This window comes from Nicotiana tabacum, chromosome 21, assembly GCF_000715075.1.
Source record: "Nicotiana tabacum cultivar K326 chromosome 21, ASM71507v2, whole genome shotgun sequence".
NCBI lineage: Eukaryota > Viridiplantae > Streptophyta > Magnoliopsida > Solanales > Solanaceae > Nicotiana > Nicotiana tabacum.
This window is the reverse complement of record NC_134100.1, coordinates 33,254,750-33,261,749: the sequence shown is the minus strand read 5'-3', so window position 1 is coordinate 33,261,749 and position 7,000 is coordinate 33,254,750. Positions and strand designations below refer to the sequence as shown.

Below are 7,000 nucleotides of genomic sequence, written 5' to 3'. Positions count from 1 at the left end.
GGCTCATTAGTTTTATTTCTTGCTTTTCTAAGTTAACTTAATATCCTTCACAGAGAAACTTCTTGTGATGCGCAGAACATTTAAAGTGTCTTTTTAAGAGGTTGTGGCCCTTTCCATTGGGAGGAGATCCCTTCCACCAAAATTGACATTTTTTTCATTTGTAAATAACTAAAAATTTCCACGTAATTTTAGACGAAACAATAATAAGAAAATCCAATGCTAACGGGACCGTTTATATATATTAAGTTTTTATTGCACTATTCGTTTTACAATTACATTCGTGCAGTTGTAACAAACTAAAAAAAATAGTAAACTTATACACTACTTTATTTCATATAATGCCGCGACAGATTGGGCATGTAGCAGATCTTGGCATCCATCTATGGATGCAATGCGGGTGAAATTTTTGGCCGCATGAAAGCTCAACTTCACCTCCAGTCATCTCGTTCAAGCAGATCGTACAAATTTCTGTAGGACGCTCCTGCATCTCTATGTCCCTCTCCGCTGGATCACGTAGACACCACTTTCTAATGCCAATAATCAATACACACGTGAGTGCCATCAGAGCCCCAAGAAAAAAGTAGGATTTCCACGCGGGCTTTGACCAGCTACCACGGTGATGCACGTGTTGTGCAACAACATGGCTTTCGGACAGTAGAATTAGCCAGAAAACCAATTTGGACATTTCAGCACCTATGAGTAAATTTGAGGAAGAGATTCTCAAGAAAGAGTGTGAGAAGGAGATGAATGGGAAAATGTGTAACAAGAAGCCAAGAATGCAATAGCTTTATCTGAAAAGTTATCTTTACTTATTCTTGATGATACCGTTAAAACTGAAAACGACGATGGTTTGACGATGAAGACGAAGACGGAAAGGTGCAAGAGTTGTAAGAAGAAGGTGGAATTAGTAGGGTTTAGTTGTAAGTGTGGTGAAATATTGCAGGACTCATAAGTACTTAGAGGAACATGCATATACATTCAATTTCAAGCTTTTGGCCGAGGAAAATCCTCCTTGCAAAGTTGATAAACTTGAGTATATATAGAATCCTCGTTCCCTTTGTTTTGATTAATACCATTTAATGTAAAGTTGCACTTTCCTTTTGAGATTATTTTGACTCATACGTCTCTGCATCCATGGTGAATGAAGCTACATAGATCTCAATTTCCTGCATTAGTTTCTATTCTTTGTGTGTGGGTATTTTACACAAAACATATTTCTTTTTTCGTTTCAGTATAGATCCAAGTAAAAATATTTTTTCATTTTATATGTACTTCACTTTAATAGTTTATTCTTCTTAACTAAGACTAATTAATATGTTTTGATAGTATTATTATTTTTATTCTCGAGAAAGAGAATTGATTTGGGGAAGATATGGTCTTGATTTATAATCCAAAGAAGGCCCAATGTCGGGTATCCATGAGCCCAATTCGGCCAAATCCAGCCCATCATCCGCCCGACCCATCAACCCAACAGCCCCTTTAATTAAAATCTCAGCCACCCATTCCATTTTAATCCACTGGCCAAGATTAATTTTTCCCTATCATATAAAACTTCAATTATAACTCAAAACCCAAACCCTAACTTTCTAAGAGCAGCCGCACCCACCTCTCCAAACCCCCTCTGCCGCCGCCCCTAGCCCGCCGGAAATCCACAAATCCGGCACGCGTTTTGGTCTTTGCCACGTAGACCTAACCCTAACTAACTCTGACACCGAATATTCTCTCATCCTCGTCTCTCCTGAAACCTCTAGAAGGCTTGTATGGGATGAGTGAAGAGCATTGGATCGATCTTGATCAATCCGAGCCCTTCATTCATCACGTGCGCGTCTACCGCGTCTACAAAGGAGATTTCGGCTCATTTTCTTGAAGGACAAGGAGAAGTTTAGAGATATAGGGTCTGGACACGATTTTTAGACAGAAAGATGGAGAGGAAAATTAGAGTGAAAAGCTAGGGCTCAAAAGAAGTGTTTGTCTTTGGATTTCCATTTTTTTTTTAAAACTTTAGTTAAAATTCCAGAAAAATGAAATATATATATATATATATATATATATATATATATATATATATATATATATATATATATATATATATATTCACATTTTAATTTCTTTCATTCGATTTTGGGTTTCAAAAATGATGGTTTTTGATTGAATATTGGAGTTTGCGAGTCCGTTCGAGTTCGCCGTCGGCCGTTGGTTCCCATCCGTGGTTCGTGGTAGTGTTCCTGTGGCCATCTCAGTCTTGTGGTCGAGTTCGAGTCACTTAGTTGGCTTGTATTTGTTTCAGAAAAGATTAACCAAGCGGATTGAACATCATTCAGGTCCATTTCCTTCCCTATCTTTGTTTTCGGTGCTGATTTAAAGCATGATGAGAGCTTAGGGTAAAAATTGAATGAATTCAAGTGTTAATAGAAGCCGATTTTTGCGGGGTTCAAATAGTATTGAATTTGTATGAAAACGTCTCCTATTACATGTTTTGTTTTACTCTTGGTATTTAAATGTCTTACAGTTTCGATTCTGCCCAGCCCCAATATGGTTGATTGAAGTTCGATCTGATTGTGTGATAATCTTAATTGATGAGACATGCCGTGTTACTGTTAGAGTTCGCTTGACTAGTTTCTTTGATGAATGCAAAGTTTTATGCTAATGCGCCTTGATCGCTTCGTAATGACTTGATGGATATCTGCATATTTCTTAGGTTCAAATGGAATCACTTCCATGCCTTCTTGTTATTACAGTTTCATTCTGCTTCTCTATGTTGGTTAGCGATAATGTCTGATTAATTTGTATGTAGGCCTGTTCTTGCTCACTGGAACTTGAAAGTCGACTCATGTTGGTTGTTTGATTTATTCTTCTCAGTTTGAGCATGAAGTAGTGCTGGAAATATTAGTTGAGTTTTCCTGCCCGTTGATGAGTTAGTTCACTCGCCTAGTACTCTAAATTCGCTTGCCCTTTTGTTTAAGATTGGCTTGATTCGATACAATGTTTTTAGATGCCTCTGTTCGAGTGCCATATTTGTTTGAAGCTTAGGAGTTAAGTCCGTGGTTTAGGAATTAATGCGATTGATCAACTAAACATTTACTGCCTTTTGTTCTGTTTATCCCATGTGCTAACTGATAATTCTATCTGATTGCTCTTCCCCCTATTAGAATATATTAGCATCTTTTCTCGAGGCTTGATTAGTTTGATCCTATTTCCTGTTTGTAAATTGGCGTTATAACTGTGAATGCGAGAAACAATTGGTGGTTGAATTCTTGTGTCAAAAGCTCGGAGACGACTGTGAATATTAGCTACTCGATATGAATTCCGTAGTAAATCCTTACATCGGGAAAGTTTTTAAGTTTCAATTTATATTTGAAGATAAATTGAATGATTGGTGAAGAATGCATCTGTCCAAGTCTGTTTGATTAACTTTACTAATCTGAAAAATGCATTTGTATTAACTTTGGTCAATAGCACATGTGTTGGTGTTCTGCTTAGACGCTGATTCCTTTGGATTCTGTTAAAATCATTAGTGATAATCAAGTCTCACATGAACTGAATCTCTGCTGATTACTAAGTCACATGATGGTCATGGTTAATATAAATTGGTTGCTCCATGAAAAGCTGAAATTGCAAAATTGGTAGAAGTCAGGTATTGAACTTGTCTGAGTTTCTCATGTTCTTTAATGATGTGTGCTGGCAGACTCGGGTGTTTTTAAATGAAGAAATATCTTTAAAGATAAGGGTTAGTCCTGTGGGGGATGGGTCGTTCCTATGAGATTAAGAGTACAGGAGAGGATTAAATGACCATTTAGAAGCTCTCATCATGCTTTGAGTCCACCTTTTCTTTCATTCTGCTTGCTTTCGTTCTCCATTTTAGTTTTTGATGCTTTATCTGCAAAATGTTTGATTTTGGTTGGATGCAAAACTGTTTGAATGAATGATATTGGGTCGTGGGGTTGGACATTAAGGAGTTGAGTTTATAATGTTAATTATTTATTTTATTACTTAATCGCCAAGAGCATGTTAGGCCGTCAACATTTGGGTAGGCAAACTTTAGGTCTTTCTTTATTTTTATTTGAGGTTAGAGGCCGTCAACATTTGGGTAGGCAAACTTTAGGTCTTTCTTTATTTTTATTTGAGGTTAGAGGCCGTCCCCTAGTCTATTATTTTATCCGGGGAATGCCGAGGAGCTTGTAATTATTTCTAAATCAGAGAAATGCCCTGTAGTGCCATTTAATCGGAAGCTGTGACGGACGTTCTCATGGAAGCATAGTTTAGGATAATTAATTGTGATTATTTTTCTTTTGTGTGTGCTTTACCTCAATTAGATTACTTTTTAAAGCCAACTAGATCAGGTACATAACCGTACTAGTTACGGGACTCGGGGGAATGGATAACATCTTCTCCTCGAGTCAAATGAACCACCTACTCGGAATTTCTGGTGCAAACTGGTTTTAGAGTCTACTCCTTCCGTTCCAGTTTATGTGAACTTATTTTTCTTTTTAGTCCGTTCTAAAAAGAATGACCCCTTTATAAATTTGAAAATAATTTAGCTTAAACTTTCAATTCTACCCTTAATGAGAAGCTTTTATAACCACACAAATGTACTAGACTCCTTTCTGACTTGTTTAGGACCATAAATTTTAAGTCTTCATTTTTTCTTAAACTCCGTGTCCAGTCAAATAGATTCACATAAATTGGAACAGAGGGAGTAAGTGTGTTTTAAAAGGAATTTTTTTTAGAAAAACGGTGACTTGGCACACCGAAATCAAATGTTAAGCGGTGACTTTGTAAATCTTGTAAACACAATAGTTTTGTCCGTTTTCAATTTTGAAAATCCTTTTGAGCTTAAAAGTCCTTTTATCTATTTTAAACGGGTTAAGCGAAAAAAGGGGTGTGACAACTCTTTTATAGCTATATTCTAACGAGCCACCAACCAGCAAGAGAGTATTTTAAGCTATGTTTCTTTTTAAAACTTAGTAAGGTTTAGTGCTAATGCGTAAGCATGTTTTCCAGGGAATTGCGTCTGAGTTACCAAGTGTAGAAATAGTGAGAAACACTAGAGAGATTGATCACTTTTATGGAATACAAAATCACGAATGGTATGGTAGTGTTGCTACAAGTCATAAGAAAAAGAAACACGGATAGCATTTCTGTAGAAGATGTATAATATCATGTAGCTCATTGGTTGATAATTCCGAAGGCTATGAACCAGCAAAAGAGGGACCAAGAATCTGAACTGCATTACTGCAAAATGTGATGCCAGCACAGCTTGATGTCGCTCTTGGCCCAGGACGACATTTGGATCATTTGTACCTGAAATCATAACCATGAATTTTAGAGTACGACAGAACAATAACTAGGCAACTGGAGGCAAATCCTTACATTACAGCATATTTTCGAATACATCTTCTGACCCTACACCATTGGCTTCTCACAGGCAAGGTTCCCTCCCCGCCATATCATGATCAACATTTGCAATTAGATAGCATCGTTGTGCCCTTATCCAATGTCAATGGCGTCTTCTGGAGCTTGGGCGTACCGAGATCGAACTTCCGAGTTCGAATCTTTGTCCAAAACACTGAGTCCAGTGGGCAAAATGTTAGAACATCCGCGAAGCGAGCATACAATTTAGGTATTGCAAACATGTAAACTAGACAATTATATAATTCGGAGATTAGAAACACTAACCTCTTGAAAACGTTGCACAAGTCCTCCACAGAGCAAGAATCCAGGACTGAAGTCTTCTGTTATGCTCCTAATAAGACCTTGGACGAAATTGTTTTGAGTGGGCAAAACAATACAACTTTGAAGAGTGAGTTATTGGGTGAAAAACGTCTTCCTTATGTAGACCCGAAATTCAGCCAAAAGGGGGCTCAAAAACGTGTAGGATTCTGCTTGTGCATCTACAAGATGATTTTTCTCCCGAGTCACTTTTTACCCAAGCCAGTCCAGGTTTTTACTAGGTATAGCAGGGACCACATAAATAGTAAGAGGCAACCAATTATAGCATTAATTCGAAAATTTGGATGAATTAATTCCTACTATAATTAATTGCAGTTTATTCCACTAAAAAACTGCAATTGAACTCCTCAATATGAATTTCGAAAATTATTAACACTTATTTTAACTCCCCATGTAAGATCACAAATAGCAGTTAATTAAATTAAATCACTCACAATTTAATTTAATCAACTAATTAAATCCATTATAATTCCGCTTAAACTATTTGATGTGACAGATACAAAATCCATCGGCTGAGTTTTCACATGAAAACTTATAAGCTTACATAAAGGGGTATCATCAAACTCAAAACCGAGTCATGGATTCTATCAACTAATTATTATTTCACAAATGATATTCGTTATTGTCCAATCTATTCGACATACACTAACACCGAATATAGTTGTACCTTTTGATAAATCAAAACAATAAACAAATCACATTGATCATAATAATTATATCAAGATTAGGAGTATAAGCTGATTTAATGAATTAGAGAAAATATTTTATATATATATTCAGTACAATAACATCTTTTCTCTACTTGGTCCGTTCAATATACACTAAGCATACTAGCACAAAAAGTCGGAGTAAAATCACTCTCATAATCAAGATAAATTATACTTTAATATTGTGCTACAATCATCAAGATATTTTGCCAAATAATATCTTCGATTATGAACATAATTTATTAGTTATGAGAACCGAAAATTTAATCTTCTGTGCATGAGCTAAGACTCCATACACTAAATTGTCCGCTACATAACTGAAAGACACATGTAACAAATGATCTATTTAAAATAGTAATTTATTGAATTGAATAAATCAAATAAATAATTATTCCATAAAGAATAAACACAATACTATATCTAATCAGCATGGTTAATAGTATATCCCAACGCAAAATGTCTTAACTGGAATCACAGATGAGTTTCAATTCAATTTAGTCCCTTCACAAACTAATTCATTTTCCTCCTCTTATTTGAAGGAAAAAGTTATGTTTATGACCGTT

General features: G+C 36.0%; 1 long non-coding RNA gene across 1 annotated transcript; it reads left to right on the top strand.

The window, feature by feature from the left end:
- The first annotated feature begins 1,534 nt into the window (after positions 1–1,534).
- Positions 1,535–3,952, top strand: LOC107775844 (uncharacterized). The gene is made up of 2 exons (XR_001645828.2): positions 1,535–2,321; positions 2,795–3,952. It is a non-coding gene; the product is annotated as an uncharacterized LOC107775844 (long non-coding RNA).
- The last annotated feature ends 3,048 nt before the right edge of the window (positions 3,953–7,000 follow it).